Source organism: Channa argus, chromosome 4, assembly GCF_033026475.1.
Source record: "Channa argus isolate prfri chromosome 4, Channa argus male v1.0, whole genome shotgun sequence".
NCBI lineage: Eukaryota > Metazoa > Chordata > Actinopteri > Anabantiformes > Channidae > Channa > Channa argus.
Window position 1 is genome coordinate 29,477,501 of NC_090200.1, and position 20,710 is coordinate 29,498,210.

Genomic DNA, 20,710 nt, shown 5'->3' on the forward strand with positions numbered 1-20,710 from the left:
GGTGCAAACATTTAGCGAGAAGGTGTCACTTTCAATGAAGCAAACTATTTGCAGCAAAAGTGCGGACTGTGTCATATATTGCCTTCATTAGCTTCTTTCCATTGGCTTCTCAACAAATCTAGAACAGAATGTAAAACCCTGCTTCTTACATATAAAGCTCTAAAGGGTCAAGCTCCATCATATCTAAAAGACCTCATGGTACCATATCATCCCAATAGGCCACTTCAGTCTCAGAATGCAAGCCTACTGTTGGTCGAAGAATGAGAGGAGGAAGGTTTGTTTGTAGACAGAGAGAGAAGAGGAAAGCTAAGAACGTAGGACTGACAGTAGACGTGACGTGAAGAGGCGAGTGCAAGCAGGTTGGAACGGGTGGAGAAAAGTGTCAGGTGTGTTTTGCGATAAAACAGTATCAGCGAGAATGACAGAAAAGGTGTTCAAGAAGGTGGTGAGACCAGCGATGTTTTTCGGTTTAGAGACAGTGGCACTGTAGAAAAGACAGGAGGCAGAGCTGGAGGTAGCAGAGCTTAAGATGTTGAGGTTCTCATTGGGAGTGACGAGGATGGATGGGATCAGGCATGAGTACATCAGAGGGACAGCTCATGTTAGATGTTTTGGAGATAAAGTCAGAGAGGCCAGATTGAGGTGGTTTGGACATGTTCAGAGGAGAGACTGTCAGTATGTCGGTAGAAGGATGCTGAGGTTGGAGCTGCCAGGCAAGAGGTCTAGAGGAAGACCAAAGAGGAGATTTTTGGATATACTCTCTCAAAAGAGAGTTCAAATGCTCTCCTCAAGTTCATTGAGATGCATACAAGAAAAGAGATGGTAACACTTTCAATGTAGTGAGGTTGCCAAAACACAAATTGGCCAATCTAAAGGTGAGTAAATTCTGTAAATTCAAAGTTTGCCTTCACTAGCCTTGGTCTAAGGGAATGATTCTCGCTTAGGGTGTGAGAAGTCTCCGGACGAGCCCTGAATGCTAAATTCAATGTCTATGAGAAGAGAAGTTGTAACGCTTTCCACGTGTAACCACAAGACCAGATGCAAGTGTTGCTGTGAAAGTTGTTACTAGAACACAACATGAATTTCTCAGTTTGAGAATGACTGAAGTTCTTGTTCTTCATTTGGATAGTAGGGCTGAACTCAATACAAAACCACCGGACACGAGGCTCGTTGGTCTAGGGGTATGATTCTCGCTTTGGGTGCGAGAAGTCCCGGGTTCAAATCCCGGACGAGCCCTTGACTGCGACATCTATTCCACAGACCCTTTTTAGGAAGATTTTCACCTACGAAAGTCGACAAGTATAAAAACAGCCTTACTATACCTAGCTTTATGAGGAATTGTAGGTTTGAGCACCACAAAATTTGACAGAGTAATTGCATTTTTTCCATTCCAAGCATGGATGTGTTGCCGATCTGATACCTATGACTTTTAAAGGTCAATGCAGTATACTAAAATGCCATTGTAGAATACACTGAGGTGCAAACGTTTAGCGAGAAGGTGTCACTTTCAATGAAGCAAACTATTTGCAGCAAAAGTGCGGACTGTATCATATTTTGCCTTCACTAGCTTCTTTCCATTGGCTTCTCAACAAATCTAGAACAGAATGTAAAACCCTGCTTCTTACATATAAAGCTCTAAAGGGTCAAGCTCCATCATATCTAAAAGACCTCATGGTACCATATCATCCCAATAGGCCACTTCAGTCTCAGAATGCAAGCCTACTGTTGGTCGAAGAAGGAGAGGAGGAAGGTTTGTTTGTAGACAGAGAGAGAAGAGGAAAGCTAAGAACGTAGGACTGACAGTAGACGTGACGTGAAGAGGCGAGTGCAAGCAGGTTGGAAGGGGTGGAGAAAAGTGTCAGGTGTTTTTTGCCATAAAAGAGTATCAGCGAGAATGAAAGCAAAGGTGTTCAAGAAGGTGGTGAGACCAGCGATGTTCTTCGGCTTAGAGACAGTGGCACTGTAGAAAAGAAAGGAGGCAGAGCTGGAGGTAGCAGAGCTTAAGATGTTGAGGTTCTCATTGGGAGTGACGAGGATGGATGGGATCAGGCATGAGTACATCAGAGGGACAGCTCATGTTAGCTGTTTTGGAGATAAAGTCAGAGAGGCCAGATTGAGATGGTTTGGACATGTTCAGAGGAGAGACTGTCAATATGTCGGTAGAAGGATGCTGAGGTTGGAGCTGCGAGGCAAGAGGTCTAGAGGAAGAACTAAGAGGAGATTTTTGGATATACTCTCTCAAAAGAGAGTTCAAATGCTCTCCTCAAGTTCATTGAGATGCATACAAGAAAAGAGATGGTAACACTTTCAATGTAGTGAGGTTGCCAATACACAAATTGGCCAATCTAAAGGTGAGTAAATTCTGTCTACAAATGGGATATTAGTTTACAAACTCTGCAATTCGCTTGTCTTTATGTGGCTCGTTGGTCTAGGGGTATGATTCTCGCTTAGGGTGCGAGAAGTCCCGGGTTCAAATCCCGGACGAGCCCTTGACTGCGACATCTATTCCACAGATCTATTCTCATGAAAACTTTCACCTATGAAAGTCGACAAGTATGAAAACAGCCTTACCATAGCAAGCTTTATGAGAAATTGTGGGTTTGAGCACCACAAAATTTGACAGAGTAAGTAAGTAAGGTCAATGCAGTATACTAAAATGCCATTGTAGAATACACTGAGGTGCAAACATTTAGCGAGAAGGTGTCACTTTCAATGAAGCAAACTATTTGCAGCAAAAGTGCGGACTGTGTCATATATTGCCTTCATTAGCTTCTTTCCATTGGCTTCTCAACAAATCTAGAACAGAATGTAAAACCCTGCTTCTTACATATAAAGCTCTAAAGGGTCAAGCTCCATCATATCTAAAAGACCTCATGGTACCATATCATCCCAATAGGCCACTTCAGTCTCAGAATGCAAGCCTACTGTTGGTCGAAGAATGAGAGGAGGAAGGTTTGTTTGTAGACAGAGAGAGAAGAGGAAAGCTAAGAACGTAGGACTGACAGTAGACGTGACGTGAAGAGGCGAGTGCAAGCAGGTTGGAACGGGTGGAGAAAAGTGTCAGGTGTGTTTTGCGATAAAACAGTATCAGCGAGAATGACAGAAAAGGTGTTCAAGAAGGTGGTGAGACCAGCGATGTTTTTCGGTTTAGAGACAGTGGCACTGTAGAAAAGACAGGAGGCAGAGCTGGAGGTAGCAGAGCTTAAGATGTTGAGGTTCTCATTGGGAGTGACGAGGATGGATGGGATCAGGCATGAGTACATCAGAGGGACAGCTCATGTTAGATGTTTTGGAGATAAAGTCAGAGAGGCCAGATTGAGGTGGTTTGGACATGTTCAGAGGAGAGACTGTCAGTATGTCGGTAGAAGGATGCTGAGGTTGGAGCTGCCAGGCAAGAGGTCTAGAGGAAGACCAAAGAGGAGATTTTTGGATATACTCTCTCAAAAGAGAGTTCAAATGCTCTCCTCAAGTTCATTGAGATGCATACAAGAAAAGAGATGGTAACACTTTCAATGTAGTGAGGTTGCCAAAACACAAATTGGCCAATCTAAAGGTGAGTAAATTCTGTAAATTCAAAGTTTGCCTTCACTAGCCTTGGTCTAAGGGAATGATTCTCGCTTAGGGTGTGAGAAGTCTCCGGACGAGCCCTGAATGCTAAATTCAATGTCTATGAGAAGAGAAGTTGTAACGCTTTCCACGTGTAACCACAAGACCAGATGCAAGTGTTGCTGTGAAAGTTGTTACTAGAACACAACATGAATTTCTCAGTTTGAGAATGACTGAAGTTCTTGTTCTTCATTTGGATAGTAGGGCTGAACTCAATACAAAACCACCGGACACGAGGCTCGTTGGTCTAGGGGTATGATTCTCGCTTTGGGTGCGAGAAGTCCCGGGTTCAAATCCCGGACGAGCCCTTGACTGCGACATCTATTCCACAGACCCTTTTTAGGAAGACTTTCACCTACGAAAGTCGACAAGTATAAAAACAGCCTTAATATACCTAGCTTTATGAGGAATTGTAGGTTTGAGCACCACAAAATTTGACAGAGTAATTGCATTTTTTCCATTCCAAGCATGGATGTGTTGCCGATCTGATACCTATGACTTTTAAAGGTCAATGCAGTATACTAAAATGCCATTGTAGAATACACTGAGGTGCAAACGTTTAGCGAGAAGGTGTCACTTTCAATGAAGCAAACTATTTGCAGCAAAAGTGCGGACTGTATCATATTTTGCCTTCACTAGCTTCTTTCCATTGGCTTCTCAACAAATCTAGAACAGAATGTAAAACCCTGCTTCTTACATATAAAGCTCTAAAGGGTCAAGCTCCATCATATCTAAAAGACCTCATGGTACCATATCATCCCAATAGGCCACTTCAGTCTCAGAATGCAAGCCTACTGTTGGTCGAAGAAGGAGAGGAGGAAGGTTTGTTTGTAGACAGAGAGAGAAGAGGAAAGCTAAGAACGTAGGACTGACAGTAGACGTGACGTGAAGAGGCGAGTGCAAGCAGGTTGGAAGGGGTGGAGAAAAGTGTCAGGTGTTTTTTGCCATAAAAGAGTATCAGCGAGAATGAAAGCAAAGGTGTTCAAGAAGGTGGTGAGACCAGCGATGTTCTTCGGCTTAGAGACAGTGGCACTGTAGAAAAGAAAGGAGGCAGAGCTGGAGGTCGCCTAGCTTAAGATGTTGAGGTTCTCATTGGGAGTGACGAGGATGGATGGGATCAGGCATGAGTACATCAGAGGGACAGCTCATGTTAGCTGTTTTGGAGATAAAGTCAGAGAGGCCAGATTGAGATGGTTTGGACATGTTCAGAGGAGAGACTGTCAATATGTCGGTAGAAGGATGCTGAGGTTGGAGCTGCGAGGCAAGAGGTCTAGAGGAAGAACTAAGAGGAGATTTTTGGATATACTCTCTCAAAAGAGAGTTCAAATGCTCTCCTCAAGTTCATTGAGATGCATACAAGAAAAGAGATGGTAACACTTTCAATGTAGTGAGGTTGCCAATACACAAATTGGCCAATCTAAAGGTGAGTAAATTCTGTCTACAAATGGGATATTAGTTTACAAACTCTGCAATTCGCTTGTCTTTATGTGGCTCGTTGGTCTAGGGGTATGATTCTCGCTTAGGGTGCGAGAAGTCCCGGGTTCAAATCCCGGACGAGCCCTTGACTGCGACATCTATTCCACAGATCTATTCTCATGAAAACTTTCACCTATGAAAGTCGACAAGTATGAAAACAGCCTTACCATAGCAAGCTTTATAAGGAATTGTGGGTTTGAGCACCACAAACTTTGACAGAGTAATTGCATTTTTTCCTTGTGCAAACACAGGAATTTTTAGTTAGTACACGACACAAGATGCCAAGTATTGATGTTTTGCCGATTTGGAAAACCCGACTTTCAAAAGTCAAGAGCTGACTGTATCAAATGTCTTCACTAGCCTTGGTCTAGGGGAATGATTCTCGCTTAGGGTGTGAGAAGTCTCCGGACGAGCCCTGAATGCTAAATTCAATGTCTATGAGAAGAGAAGATGTAACGCTTTCCACGTGTAACCACAACACCAGATGCAAGTGTTGCTGTGAAAGTTGTTACTAGAACGAGACAAGATTCCACTCACTCGTGTTTTGCTGATCTGGAAACCACAACCTTTCTCTGTCAATGGAGTATGTCCTCACATTAATGTTTTTGTCGGAAATTTACACAACATGAATTTCTCAGTTTGAGAATGACTGAAGTTCTTGTTCTTCATTTGGATAGTAGGGCTGAGCTCATTACAAGCCCACTGGACGCGAGGCTCGTTGGTCTAGGGGTATGATTCTCGCTTTGGGTGCGAGAGGTCCCGGGTTCAAATCCCGGACGAGCCCTTGACTGCGACATCTTTTCCACAGATCTATTCTTAGGAAAACTTTCACCTATGAAAGTCGACAAGTATGAAAACAGCCTTACCATAGCAAGCTTTATGAGGAAATGTGGGTTTGAGCACCACGAAATTTGACAGAGTAATTGCATTTTTTCCATTCCAAGCATGGATGTGTTGCCGATCTGATACCTATGACTTTTAAAGGTCAATGCAGTATACTAAAATGCCATTGTAGATTACACTGAGGTGCAAACATTTAGCGAGAAGGTGTCACTTTCAATGAAGGAAACTATTTGCAGCAAAAGTGCGGACTGTATCATATTTTGCCTTCACTAGCTTCTTTCCATTGTTTTCTCAACAAATCTCGAACAGAATGTAAAACCCTGCTTCTTACATATAAAGCTCTAAAGGGACAAGCTCCATCATATCTAAAAGACCTCATGGTACCATATCATCCCAATAGGCCACTTCAGTCTCAGAATGCAAGCCTACTGTTGGTCGAAGAAGGAGAGGAGGAAGGTTTGTTTGTAGACAGAGAGAGAAGAGGAAAGCTAAGAACGTAGGACTGACAGTAGACGTGACGTGCAGAGGCGAGTGCAAGCAGGTTGGAACGGGTGGAGAAAAGTGTCAGGTGTGTTTTGCGATAAAAGAGTATCAGCGAGAATGAAAGCAAAGGTGTTCAAGACAGTGGTGAGACCAGCAATGTTTTTCGGCTTAGAGACAGTGGCACTGTAGAAAAGACAGGAGGCAGAGCTTGAGGTAGCACAAATTGGCCAATCTAAAGGTGAGTAAATTCTGTCTTCAAATGGGATATTAGTTTACAAACTCTGCAATTCGCTTGTCTTTATGTGGCTCGTTGGTCTAGGGGTATGATTCTCGCTTAGGGTGCGAGAGGTCCCAGGTTCAAATCCTGGACGAGCCCTTGACTGCGACATCTATTCCACAGATCTGTTCTCAGGAAAACTTTCACCTATGAAAGTTGACAAGTATGAAAACAGCCTTACCATAGCAAGCTTTATGAGGAATTGTGGGTTTGAGCACCACGAAATTTGACAGAGTAATTGCATGTTTTCCATTCCAAGCATGGATGTGTTGCCGATGTGATACCTATGACTTTTAAAGGTCAATGCAGTATACTAAAATGCCATTGTAGAATACACTGAGGTGCAAAAATTTAGCGAGAAGGTGTCAATTTCAATGAAGCAAACTATTTGCAGCAAAAGTGCTGACTGTATCATATTTTGCCTTCACTAGCTTCTTGCCATTGGCTTCTGTCGAAAAGACAGGAGGCAGAGCTGGAGGTAGCAGAGCTTAAGATGTTGAGGTTCTCATTGGGAGTGACGAGGATGGATAGGATCAGGCATGAGTACATCAGAGGGACAGCTCATGTTAGATGTTTTGGAGATAAAGTCAGAGAGGCTAGATTTAAGTGGTTTGGACTTATTCAGAGGAGAGATGGTGAAAACAGTATATCGGATAAAAGATGCTGAGGTTGGAGCTGCCAGGCAAGAGGTCTAGAGGAAGACCAAAAAGGAGATTTTTAGATATACTCTCTCAAAAGAGAGTTCAAATGCTCTCCTCAAGTTCATTGAGATGCATATAAGAAAAGAGATGGTAACACTTTCAATGTAGTGAGGTGAGTGCAAGCAGGTTGGAACGGTGGAGAAAATGGTCAGGTGTGTTTTGCGATAAAAGATTATCAGCGAGAATGAAAGCAAAGGTGTTCAAGAAGGTGAGACCAGCGATGTTTTTCGGCTTAGAGACAGTGGCACTGTAGAAAAGACAGGAGGCAGAGCTGGAGGTAGCATAGCTTAAGATGTTGAGGTTCTCATTGGGAGTGACGAGGATGGATAGGATCAGGCATGAGTACATCAGAGGGACAGCTCATGTTAGATGTTTTGGAGATAAAGTCAGAGAGGCCAGATTGAGGTGGTTTGGACATGTTCAGAGGAGAGACTGTCAATATGTCGGTAGAACGATGCTGAGGTTGGAGCTGCCAGGCAAGAAGTCTAGAGGAAGACCAAAGAGGAGATTTTTGGATATACTCTCTCAAAAGAGAGTTCAAATGCTCTCCTCAAGTTCATTGACATGCATACAAGAAAAGAGATGGTAACACTTTCAATGTAGTGAGGTTGCCAATACACAAATTGGCCAATCTAAAGGTGAGTAAATTCTGTCTACAAATGGGATATTAGTTTACAAACTCTGCAATTCGCTTGTCTTTATATGGCTCGTTGGTCTAGGGGTATGATTCTCGCTTAGGGTGCGAGAGGTCCCGGGTTCAAATCCGGGACGAGCCCTTGACTGCGACATCTATTCCACAGATCTATTCTTAGGAAAACTTTCACCTATGAAAGTTGATAAGTATGAAAACAGCCTTACCATAGCAAGCTTTATGAGGAATTGTGGGTTTGAGCACCACAAACTTTGACAGAGTAATTGCATTTTTTCCTTGTGCAAACACAGGAAACTTTAGTTAGTACACGACACAAGATGCCAAGTATTGATGTTTTGCCGATTTGGAAAACCCGACTTTCAAAAGTCAAGAGCTGACTGTATCATATTTTGCCTTCACTAGCCTTGGTCTAGGGGATTGATTGTCGCTTAGGGTGTGAGAGGTCTCCGGACGAGCCCTGAATGCTAAATTCAATGTCTATGAGAAGAGAGGATGTAACGCTTTCCACGTGTAACCACAAGAACAGATGCAAGTTTTGCTGTGAAAGTTGTTACTAGACGAGACAAGATTCCACTCACTCGTGTTTTGCTCATCTGGAAACCACAACCTTTCTCTGTCAATGTAGTATGTCCTCACATTAATGTTTTTGTCGCAAATTTACACAACATGAATTTCTCAATTTGAGAATGACTGAAGTTCTTGCTCTTCATTTGGATAGTAGGGCTGAACTCATTACAAACCCACCAGACGCGAGGCTCGTTGGTCTAGGGGTATGATTCTCGCTTTGGGTGCGAGAGGTCCCGGGTTCAAATCCCAGACGAGCCCTTGACTGCGACATCTATTCTCAGACCCTTTTTAGGAAGACTTTCACCTACGAAAGTCGACAAGTATAAAAACAGCCTTACTATACCAAGCTTTATGAGGAATTGTGGATTTGAGCACCACAAGGAAGGATGCTGAGGTTGGAGCTGCCAGGCAAGAGGTCTAGAGGAAGAACAAACAGCAGATTTTTAGATATACTCTCTCAAAAGAGAGTTCAAATGCTCTCCTCAAGTTCATTGAGATGCATACAAGAAAAGAGATGGTAACACTTTCAATGTAGTGAGGTTGCCAATACACAAATTGGCCAATCTAAAGGTGAGTAAATTCTGTCTACAAATGGGATATTAGTTTACAAACTCTGCAATTCGCTTGTCTTTATATGGCTCGTTGGTCTAGGGGTATGATTCTCGCTTAGGGTGCGAGAGGTCTCGGTTTCAAATTCTGGACGAGCCCTTGACTGCGACATCTATTCCACAGATCTATTCTCATGAAAACTTTCACCTATGAAAGTCGACAAGTATGAAAACAGCCTTACCATAGCAAGCTTTATGAGGAATTGTGGGTTTGAGCACCACAAAATTTGACAGAGTCACTGCCTTTTTTCCATTCCAAGCATGGATGTGTTGCCGATCTGATACCTATGACTTTTAAAGGTCAATGCAGTATACTAAAATGCCATTGTAGAATACACTGAGGTGCAAACATTTAGCGAGAAGGTGTCACTTTCAATGAAGCAAACTATTTGCAGCAAAAGTGCTGACTGTATCATATTTTGCCTTCACTAGCTTCTTGCCATTGGCTTCTCAACAAATCTAGAACAGAATGCAAAACCCTGCTTCTTACATATAAAGCTCTAAAGGGTCAAGCTCCATCATATCTAAAAGACCTCATGGTACCATATCATCCCAATAGGCCACTTCAGTCTCAGAATGCAAGCCTACTGTTGGTCGAAGAAGGAGAAGAGGAAGGTTTGTTTGTAGGCAGAGAGAGAAGAGGAAAGCTAAGAACGTAGGACTGACAGTAGACGTGACGTGAAGAGGCGAGTGCAAGCAGGTTGGAACGGGTGGAGAAAAGTGTCAGGTGTGTTTCGCGATAAAAGAGTATCAGCGAGAATGAAAGCAAAGGTGTTCAAGACGGTGGTGAGACCAGCGATGTTTTTCGGCTTAGAGACAGTGGCACTGTAGAAAAGACAGGAGGCAGAGCTGGAGGTAGCAGAGCTTAAGATGTTGAGGTTCTCATTGGGAGTGACGAGGATGGATAGGATCAGGCATGAGTACATCAGAGGGACAGCTCATGTTAGATGTTTTGGAGATAAAGTCAGAGAGGCCAGATTGAGGTGGTTTGGACATGTTAAGAGGAGAGACTGTCAATATGTCGGTAGAAGGATGCTGAGGTTGGAGCTGCCAGGCAAGAGGTCTAGAGGAAGACCAAAGAGGAGATTTTTGGATATACTCTCTCAAAAGAGAGTTCAAATGCTCTCCTCAAGTTCATTGAGATGCATACAAGAAAAGAGATGGTAACACTTTAAATGTAGTGAGGTTGCCAAAACACAAATTGGCCAATCTAAAGGTGAGTAAATTCTGTAAATTCAAATTTTGCCTTCACTAGCCTTGGTCTAGGGGAATGATTCTCGCTTAGGGTGTGAGAAGTCTCCGGACGAGCCCTGAATGCTAAATTCAATGTCTATGAGAAGAGAAGATGTAACGCTTTCCACGTGTAACCACAAGACCAGATGCAACTGTTGCTGTGAAAGTTGTTACTAGAACGAGACAAGATTCCACTCACTCGTGTTTTGCTGATCTGGAAACCACAACCTTTCTCTGTCAATGGAGTATGTCCTCACATTAATGTTTTTGTCGGAAATTTACACAACATGAATTTCTCAGTTTGAGAATGACTGAAGTTCTTGTTCTTCATTTGGATAGTAGGGCTGAACTCATTACAAGCCCACTGGACGCGATTTGCTGATCTGGAAACCACAACCTTTCTCTGTCAATGGAGTATGTCCTCACATTAATGTTTTTGTCGGAAATTTACACAACATGAATTTCTCAGTTTGAGAATGACTGAAGTTCTTGTTCTTCATTTGGATAGTACGGCTGAACTCAATACAAACCACCGGACACGAGGCTCGTTGGTCTAGGGGTATGATTCTCGCTTTGGGTGCGAGAGGTCCAGGGATCAAATCCCGGACAAGCCCTTGACTGCGACATCTATTCCATTTACCCTTTTCAAGAAAACTTTCTCCTATGAAAGTTGACAAGTATGAAAACAGGCTTACCATACTAAGCTTTATGAGGAATTGTGGGTTTGAGCACCAAAAACTTTGACAGAGTAATTGCATTTTTTCCTTGTGCAAACACAGGAAACTTTAGTTAGTACACGACACAAGATGCCAAGTATTGATGTTTTGCCGATTTGGAAAACCCGACTTTCAAAAGTCAAGAGCTGACTGTATCATATTTTGCCTTCACTAGCCTTGGTCTAGGGGAATGATTCTCGCTTAGGGTGTGAGAGGTCTCCGGACGAGCCCTGAATGCTAAATTCAATGTCTATGAGAAGAGAGGATGTAACGCTTTCCACGTGTAACCACAAGACCAGATGCAAGTGTTTCTGTGAAAGTTGTTACTAGACGAGACAAGATTCCACTCACTCGTGTTTTGCTGATCTGGAAACCACAACCTTTCTCTGTCAATGGAGTATGTCCTCACATTAATGTTTTTGTCGGAAATTTACACAACATGAATTTCTCAGTTTGAGAATGACTGAAGTTCTTGTTCTTCATTTGGATAGTACGGCTGAACTCAATACAAAACCACCGGACACGAGGCTCGTTGGTCTAGGGGTATGATTCTCGCTTTGGGTGCGAAAGGTCCAGGGATCAAATCCCGGACGAGCCCTTGACTGCGACATCTATTCCACAGACCCTTTTTAGGAAGACTTTCACCTACGAAAGTCGACAAGTATAAAAACAGCCTTACTATACCAAGCTTTATGAGGAATTGTGGGTTTGAGCACCACGAAATTTGACAGAGTAATTGCATGTTTTCCATTCCAAGCATGGATGTGTTGCCGATCTGATACCTATGACTTTTAAAGGTCAATGCAGTATACTAAAATGCCATTGTAGAATACACTGAGGTGCAAACATTTAGCGAGAAGGTGTCACTTTCAATGAAGCAAACTATTTGCAGCAAAAGTGCTGACTGTATCATATTTTGCCTTCACTAGCTTCTTTCCATTGGCTTCTCAACAAATCTAGAACAGAATGTAAAACCCTGCTTCTTACATTTTAAGCTCTAAAGGGTCAATTCAATTCAATTCAACTTTATTTATATAGCGCCAATTCACAACAAAGTCATCTCAGGGCACTTTACAGAATAAAGTCAAGATTATAAAGATATATAAAGAGAACCCAACAATTCCCCCTGGAGCAAGCCATAGGCAACAGTGGAGAGGAAAAACTCCCTTTAACGGAAGAAACCTCCAGCAGAACCAGGCTCAGGGTGGACGGCCATCTGCCTCGACCGGTTGGGGTGAGTGGAAAGGCGAGAGAGAAAAGAACAGAGCAACAAAAAGCAACAACAAAACATCGGGCAGATTGGTAGGACCAGTAGCTGCACGCTGGAAGACACACAGCTTCAAAGCCGGGGGACACCTGCAGAAAGGGACAGAGAGAGGGGGACAGAGGAAGACAAAGACAACTACGGGAGAGAGCACACAGAGTTAATGACATACAGTGGTGAGAATTGCGGGGTGAGAGGAGAGGAGAGATGGTCAAGAGGAGGAAAGGAGCTCAGTGCATTGGGGGGTGGGTCCCCCAGCAGTCTAAGCCTATGGCAGCATAACTATAACTAACTATATGCTTTATTAAAGAGGAAGGTTTTAAGCTTAGACTTAAAAGTAGAGAGGGTGTCTGCTTCCCGAATCTGAACTGGGAGCTGGTTCCACAAGAGAGGAGCTTGATAGCTAAAGGCTCTACCTCCCATTCTACTTTTGGAAATTCTGGGAACCACAAGTAGGCCTGCATTCTGAGAGCGAAGTGGTCTACTGGGATGATATGGTGCTATGAGATCTTCTATATATGATGGAGCCTGACCATTCAGAGCTTTATATGTAAGAAGCAGGGTTTTAAATTCTATTCTAAATTTAATGGGAAGCCAATGGAGCGAAGCTAGTGAAGGTGAAATATGATCTCTCTTGCTAGTTCCAGTCAGCACTCTTGCTGCAGCATTTTGGATTAATTGCAGGCTCTTTAGGGAGTTACTGGGGCATCCTGAAAGTAGGGAATTACAGTAGTCCAACCTAGAAGTAACAAATGCATGGACCAGTTTTTCGGCATCACTTTGAGACAGTATGCTCCTAATTTTGGCAATGTTCCGTAGGTGGAAGAAGGCTGTTCTAGAGATTTGTTTTATATGTGACTTAAAGGACAGATCCTGATCAAAAATAACTCCAAGGTTCCATGCAGTAGTACTGGAGGCCAGACTTATGCCATCTAGGGTAACAATATGGTTGGACATCATATCTCTGATATTTTTGGGCCCAAATACTATGACTTCAGTTTTGTCTGAGTTTAAAAGTAAAAAATTGTGGGACATCCAGGCCTTGATGTCTTGTAGGCATGCTTGAAGCTTTATTAACTGATTATTTTCATCTGGTTCCATAGATAAATATAGCTGGGTATCATCAGCATAACAGTGGAAATTTATGGAGTGTTTTCTAATAATGTTGCCTAAAGGAGACATATATAAAGTAAAAAGTATTGGTCCTAACACAGAGCCTTGTGGAACTCCATAGCTAACCTTTGTGTGCATGGAGGATTCATCATTAACATGAACAAATTGAAATCTATCAGACAGATAGGATTTAAACCAACCTAGTGCAGTTCCTGTAATTCCAATTTCATGTTCCAGTCTCTGTAATAAAATGTTATGATCAATGGTATCAAATGCGGCACTAAGATCTAACAGAACAAGTATAGAGATGAGTCCATTATCTGAGGCCATGAGAAGATCGTTGGTGACTTTTACCAGTGCTGTTTCTGTACTATGATGAACTCTAAATCCTGACTGAAACTCTTCATACAAATTATTCCTATGAAGGTGATCACATAATTGTTTTGCGACTACTTTTTCAATTATTTTAGAAATAAAGGGGAGATTAGATATTGGTCTGTAATTGGCTAAAACACCTGGGTCAAGACAGGGTTTTTTAAGTAATGGTTTAATTACAGCTACCTTATAGGCCTGTGGTACATAGCCTGTTTCTAAAGATAGATTGATGATATCTAATATGAACGTATCTATTAAGGGTAAAGCTTCCTTGAGCAGCTTAGTTGGAATAGGGTCTAGCAGACAGGTTGTTGGTTTAGATGAGGTAATAATTGAAGTTAGCTCAGAGAGATCTATGGGTAAAAAGCAGTCTAACAGGGAGTGGGGCCTTATCCATGATTCTAGCACTGCTGTACATGAAGATCTATCTGTAATTTTTGGGGGGAGGATCTGGTGAATACTTTCTCTAATAGCTACAATTTTATTCATAAAGAAGGTCATGAAGTCATTGCTGCTCAAAGTTAAGGGAATAGTAGGCTCAACAGAACTATGGCTCTTAGTCAGCCTGGCTACAGTGCTGAACAGAAACCGGGGGTTGTTCTTGTTTTCTTCTATTAATGATGAATAATATGCTGTTCTGGCATCACTGAGAGCTTTTTTGTACGTTTTTAAACTATTTTTCCAGGCTAAATGAGATTCTTCTAACTTTCTGGAACGCCACTTCCTTTCTAACTTTCGTGTTTCCTGTTTTAAGTTGCGTGTTTGTGAACTATACCATGGAGATCGCCTCTGCTGATTTACTGCCTTCTTTTTTAGAGGGGCAACACTATCGAGTATTGTACGTAGTGAGGCTGCAGAATTGTCAACAAGATAATCTACTTGTGCAGGAGTAACATTAAGGAGACTACTTCCCATTGTATTAACATATGGTGAAGCAAATGATGAAGAAATAATTTCTTTAAATTTGTTGACAGCTTTTTCACTTAAGCATCTGCTATAGTGGAATTTTTCCCTAACTGCTATATAGTCCGTTATTGTAAATTCAAATGTTATTAAAAAATGGTCAGACAGAAGAGAGTTGTGAGGACATATTGTTAAATTATCCGTTTCAATTCCATACTTAAGGACAAGGTCTAACGTGTGACTAAAACAGTGAGTGGGTTTATTTACATTTTGGGAAAAACCAATTGAATCTAATAATGAATTAAACGCAGTGCTCAGGCAGTTACTGTCAGCATCTACATGAATGTTAAAGTCACCCACTATAATGACTTTATCTGTACTAAGCACTAAATCAGCTAGAAAATCAGAAAATTCAATCAAAAACTCTGAATAAGGGACTGGAGGACGGTACACGATAACAAATAATAGTGGTTTTTGAGTTTTCCAGTTTGGGTGTGAAAGGCTAAGAGTAAGGCTCTCAAATGAGTTATAACTATGTTTAGGTCTAGGGTTTATTGATAAGCTACAATGGAAGATTGCTGCAACTCCTCCACCTCGGCCTGTGCTTCTAGGAACATGATAATTAATATGACTTGGGGGGGTTGACTCATTTAGACTGACATATTCTTCCTGCTGCAACCAAGTTTCAGTGAGACAAAATAAATCGAATTGATGATCGCTTATTAAGTCATTTACTAACAGAGATTTAGAAGAGAGAGATCTGATATTTAATAATCCACATTTAATAGTTTTGGGGTTTTGTTCTGTAAGAGGAGTAGTCTTAACTTTTATTAGGTTATTATGATTAACTCCTCTTGTTGTCATATTTACTTTATGTAATTTAGGTCGGGGAACAGACACAGTCTCTATAGGTATGTGGGAGTTGTGGGGGGGTGACGGTTGTAAGGACACTGCAGAGAGGCGTGTAGGACTGGATCTCTGCATCCTAGGCTCAACTCTGGATTGTCATACTTTTGGTTGTTTAATAAAACCAGCCATATTTCTGGATAAGAAAGCTGCACCATCTAAAGTAGGATGGATGCCATCTCTCCTAATCAGCCTAGGTTTTCCCCAAAAACGTTTCCAATTGTCTATGTAGCCCACATCGTTTGCTGGACACCACCTAGACAGCCAGCGGTTGAATGACGACATGCGGGTGTACATGTCGTCACTGGTCAGATTTGGCAAGGGACCAGAGAAAATTACGGAGTCCGACATTGTTTTTGCAAAGTTACACACCGATTCAACATTCATTTTAGTGACCTCCGATTTACGTAATCGGGCGTCATTAACTCCCACGTGAATAATAATATTACTGTATTTACGTTTATCCTTAGCCAGGAGTTTCAAATATGATTCAACGTCGCCCGCTCTGGCCCCAGGAAGACATTTGACTACGGCCGCTGGAGTCTCTAACTTCACGTTTCTGACTATGGAGCTGCCAATTACCAGAGTTGGTTTCTCAGCGGGTGTGTCGCTGAGTGGGGAAAATCGATTAGAAACATGAACCGACTGGTGGTGAACCTCGGGCGTCTGTTTAGCATTAGATCTCTTACGAACCGTCACCCAGCCGGACTGGCTTCCCGGCTGCTCGGGAACTGCCGGGGGACAGCTAGCAGGGGCTACGCTAGGTCGGCCCGCACCAGCTACCGGGGCCTGACTAGCGGAGTTGTTTTCCATGGTGCGGAGCCGTGCTTCCAATTCCGTGAGCAAGCTCCATCATATCTAAAAGACCTCATGGTACCATATCATCCCAATAGGCCACTTCAGTCTCAGAATGCAAGCCTACTGTTGGTCGAAGAAGGAGAGGAGGAAGGTTTGTTTGTAGGCAGAGAGAGAAGAGGAAAGCTAAGAACGTAGGACTGACAGTAGACGTGACGTGAAGAGGCGAGTGCAAGCAGGTTGGAACGGGTGGAGAAAAGGGTCGGGTGTGTTTTGCGATAAAAGATTATCAGCGAGAATGAAAGCAAAGGTGTTCAAGAAGGTGGTGAGACCAGCGATGTTTTTCGGCTTAGAGACAGTGGCACTGTAGAAAAGACAGGAGGCAGAGCTGGAGGTAGCAGAGCTTAAGATGTTGAGGTTCTCATTGGGAGTGACGAGAATGGAAAAGATCAGGCATGAGTACATCAGAGGGACAGCTCATGTTAGATGTTTTGGAGATAAAGTCAGAGAGGCCAGATTGAGGTGGTTTGGACATGTTCAGAGGAGAGACTGTCAATATGTCGGTAGAAGGATGCTGAGGTTGGAGCTGCCAGGCAAGAGGTCTAGAGGAAGACCAAAGAGGAGATTTTTGGATATACTCTCTCAAAAGAGAGTTCAAATGCTCTCCTCAAGTTCATTGAGATGCATACAAGAAAAGAGATGGTAACACTTTCAATGTAGTGAGGTTGCCAATACACAAATTGGCCAATCTAAAGGTGAGTAAATTCTGTCTACAAATGGGATATTAGTTTACAAACTCTGCAATTCCCTTCTCTTTATATGGCTCGTTGGTCTAGGGGTATGATTCTCGCTTCGGGTGCGAGAGGTCCCGGGTTCAAATCCCGGACGAGCCCTTGACTGCGACATCTATTCCACAGACCCTTTTCAGGAAAACTTTCACCTATGAAAGTCGACAAGTATGAAAACAGCCTTACCATAGCAAGCTTTATGAGGAATTGTGGGTTTGAGCACCACAAACTTTGTTAGAGTAATTACATTTTTTCCTTGTGCAAACACAGGAAACTTTAGTTAGTACACGACACAAGATGCCAAGTAATGATGTTATTAATGATGTTATTGATGTTTTGCCGATTTGGAAGACCCGACTTTCAAAAGTCAAGAGCTGACTGTATCATATGTTGCCTTCACTAGCCTTGGTCTAGGGGAATGATTTTCGCTTAGGGTGTGAGAGGTCTCCGGACAAGCCCTGAATGCTAAATTCAATATCTATGAGAAGAGAGGATGTAACGCTTTCCACGTGTAACCACAAGACCTGATGCAAGTTTTGCTGTGAAAGTTGTTACTAGACGAGACAAGATTCCACTCACTCGTGTTTTGCTGAACCGGCTGAACTCAATACAAAACCACCGGACACGAGGCTCGTTGGTCTAGGGGTATGATTCTCGCTTTGGGTGCGAGAGGTCCAGGGATCAAATCCCGGACGAGCCCTTGACTGCGACATCTATTCCACAGACCCTTTTTAGGAAGACTTTCACCTACGAAAGTCGACAAGTATAAAAACAGCCTTACTATACCAAGCTTTATGAGGAATTGTGGGTTTGAGCACCACGAAATTTGACAGAGTAATTGCATGTTTTCCATTCCAAGCATGGATGTGTTGCCGATCTGATACCTATGACTTTTAAAGGTCGATGCAGTATACTAAAATGCCATTGTAGAATACACTGAGGTGCAAACATTTAGCGAGAAGGTGTCACTTTCAATGAAGCAAACTATTTGCAGCAAAAGTGCTGACTGTATCATATTTTGCGTTCACTAGCTTCTTGCCATTGGCTTCTGTAGAAAAGACAGGAGGCAGAGCTGGAGGTAGCAGAGCTTAAGATGTTGAGGTTCTCATTGGGAGTGACGAGGATGGATAGGATCAGGCATGAGTACATCAGAGGGACAGCTCACGTTAGATGTTTTGGAGATAAAGTCAGAGAGGCTAGATTGAAGTGGTTTGGACTTATTCAGAGGAGAGATGGTGAAAACAGTATATCGGATAAAGGATGCTGAGGTTGGAGCTGCCAGGCAAGAGGTCTAGAGGAAGACCAAAGAGGAGATTTTTGGATATACTCTCTCAAAAGAGAGTTCAAATGCTCTCCTCAAGTTCATTGAGATGCATACAAGAAAAGAGATGGTAACACTTTCAATGTAGTGAGGTTGCCAATACACAAATTGGCCAATCTAAAGGTGAGTAAATTCTGTCTACAAATGGGATATTAGTTTAAAAACTCTGCAATTCCCTTCTCTTTATATGGCTCGTTGGTCTAGGGGTATGATTCGCACTTAGGGTGCGAGAGGTCTCGGGTTCAAATTCCGGACGAGCCCTTGACTGCGACATCTATTCCACAGATCTATTCTCATGAAAACTTTCACCTATGAAAGTCGACAAGTATGAAAACAGCCTTGCCATAGCAAGCTTTATGAGGAATTGTGGGTTTGAGCACCACAAACTTTGATAGAGTAATTGCATTTTTTCCTTGTGCAAACACAGGAAACTTTAGTTAGTACACGACACAAGATGCCAAGTATTGATGTTTTGCCGATTTGGAAAACCCGACTTTCAAACGTCAAGAACTGACTGTATCATATTTTGCCTTCACTAGCCTTGGTCTAGGGGTATGATTCTCGCTTAGGGTGTGAGAGGTCTCCGGACGAATGCTAAATTCAATGTCTATGAGAAGAGAGGATGTAACGCTTTCCACGTGTAACCACAAGACCAGATGCAAGTTTTGCTGTGAAAGTTGTTACTAGATGAGACAAGATTCCACTCACTCGTGTTTTGCTCATCTGGAAACCACAACCTTTGTCTGTCAATGGAGTATGTCCTCACATTAATGTTTTTGTCGGAAATTTACACAACATGAATTTCTCAGTTTGAGAATGACTGAAGTTCTTGTTCTTCATTTGGATAGTACGGCTGAACTCAATACAAACCCACCGGACACGAGGCTCGTTGGTCTAGGTGTATGATTCTCGCTTTGGGTGCGAGAGGTCCAGGGATCAAATCCCGGACGAGCCCTTGACTGCGACATCTATTCCACAGACCCTTTTTAGGAAGACTTTCACCTACGAAAGTCGACAAGTATAAAAACAGCCTTACTATACCAAGCTTTATGAGGAATTGTGGGTTTGAGCACCACGAAATTTGACAGAGTAATTGCATGTTTTCCATTCCAAGCATGGATGTGTTGCCGATCTGATACCTATGACTTTTAAAGGTCAATGCAGTATACTAAAATGCCATTGTAGAATACACTGAGGTGCAAACATTTAGCGAGAAGGTGTCACTTTCAATGAAGCAAACTATTTGAAGCAAAAGTGCTGACTGTATCATATTTTGCCTTCACTAGCTTCTTTCCATTGGCTTCTCAACAAATCTAGAACAGAATGTAAAACCCTGCTTCTTACATATAAAGCTCTAAAGATTCAAGCTCCATCATATCTAAAAGACCTCATGGTACCATATCATCCCAATAGGCCACTTCAGTCTCAGAATGCAAGCCTACTGTTGGTCGAAGAAGGAGAAGAGGAAGGTTTGTTTGTAGGCAGAGAGAGAAGAGGAAAGCTAAGAACGTAGGACTGACAGTAGACGTGACATGAAGAGGCGAGTGCAAGCAGGTTGGAACGGGTGGAGAAAAGTGTCAGGTGTGTTTTGCGATAAAAGAGTATCAGCGAGAATGAAAAAAAGGTGTTCAAGACGGTGGTGAGACCAGCGATGTTTTTCGGCTTAGAGAAAGTGGCACTGTAGAAAAGACAGGAAGCAGAGCTGGAGGTAGCAGAGCTTAAGATGTTGAGGTTCTCATTGGGAGTGACGAGGATGGATAGGATCAGGAATGAGTACATCAGAGGGACAGCCCATGTTAGATGTTTTGGAGATAAAGTCAGAGAGGCCAGATTGAGGTGGTTTGGACATGTTCAGAGGAGAGACTGTCAATATGTCGGTAGAAGGATGCTGAGGTTGGAGCTGCGAGGCAAGAGGTCTGGAGGAAGACCAAAGAGGAGATTTTTGGATATACTCTCTCAAAAGAGAGTTCAAATGCTCTCCTCAAGTTCATTGAGATGCATACAAGAAAAGAGATGGTAACACTTTCAATGTAGTGAGGTTGCCAATACACAAATTGGCCAATCTAAAGGTGAGTAAATTCTG

At 42.6% G+C, this 20,710-nt stretch overlaps 10 non-coding genes across 10 annotated transcripts; all 10 read left to right on the forward strand.

Moving 5' to 3' along the window:
• Window positions 1–1,164: 1,164 nt before the first annotated feature.
• trnap-ugg (transfer RNA proline (anticodon UGG)) lies at window positions 1,165–1,236 on the forward strand. The gene has a single exon. It is a non-coding gene; the product is annotated as a tRNA-Pro (tRNA).
• A 1,181-nt stretch (window positions 1,237–2,417) lies between these two features.
• trnap-agg (transfer RNA proline (anticodon AGG)) lies at window positions 2,418–2,489 on the forward strand. The gene has a single exon. It is a non-coding gene; the product is annotated as a tRNA-Pro (tRNA).
• Window positions 2,490–3,842: 1,353 nt separating this feature from the next.
• On the forward strand, window positions 3,843–3,914 carry trnap-ugg (transfer RNA proline (anticodon UGG)). The gene has a single exon. It is a non-coding gene; the product is annotated as a tRNA-Pro (tRNA).
• Window positions 3,915–5,095: 1,181 nt separating this feature from the next.
• On the forward strand, window positions 5,096–5,167 carry trnap-agg (transfer RNA proline (anticodon AGG)). Its single transcript has one exon. It is a non-coding gene; the product is annotated as a tRNA-Pro (tRNA).
• Window positions 5,168–5,794: 627 nt separating this feature from the next.
• On the forward strand, window positions 5,795–5,866 carry trnap-ugg (transfer RNA proline (anticodon UGG)). The gene has a single exon. It is a non-coding gene; the product is annotated as a tRNA-Pro (tRNA).
• Window positions 5,867–6,712: 846 nt separating this feature from the next.
• Window positions 6,713–6,784, forward strand: trnap-agg (transfer RNA proline (anticodon AGG)). Its single transcript has one exon. It is a non-coding gene; the product is annotated as a tRNA-Pro (tRNA).
• Window positions 6,785–8,090: 1,306 nt separating this feature from the next.
• trnap-agg (transfer RNA proline (anticodon AGG)) lies at window positions 8,091–8,162 on the forward strand. The gene has a single exon. It is a non-coding gene; the product is annotated as a tRNA-Pro (tRNA).
• Window positions 8,163–8,791: 629 nt separating this feature from the next.
• On the forward strand, window positions 8,792–8,863 carry trnap-ugg (transfer RNA proline (anticodon UGG)). The gene has a single exon. It is a non-coding gene; the product is annotated as a tRNA-Pro (tRNA).
• Window positions 8,864–17,339: 8,476 nt separating this feature from the next.
• On the forward strand, window positions 17,340–17,411 carry trnap-cgg (transfer RNA proline (anticodon CGG)). Its single transcript has one exon. It is a non-coding gene; the product is annotated as a tRNA-Pro (tRNA).
• A 523-nt stretch (window positions 17,412–17,934) lies between these two features.
• On the forward strand, window positions 17,935–18,006 carry trnap-ugg (transfer RNA proline (anticodon UGG)). Its single transcript has one exon. It is a non-coding gene; the product is annotated as a tRNA-Pro (tRNA).
• The last annotated feature ends 2,704 nt before the right edge of the window (window positions 18,007–20,710 follow it).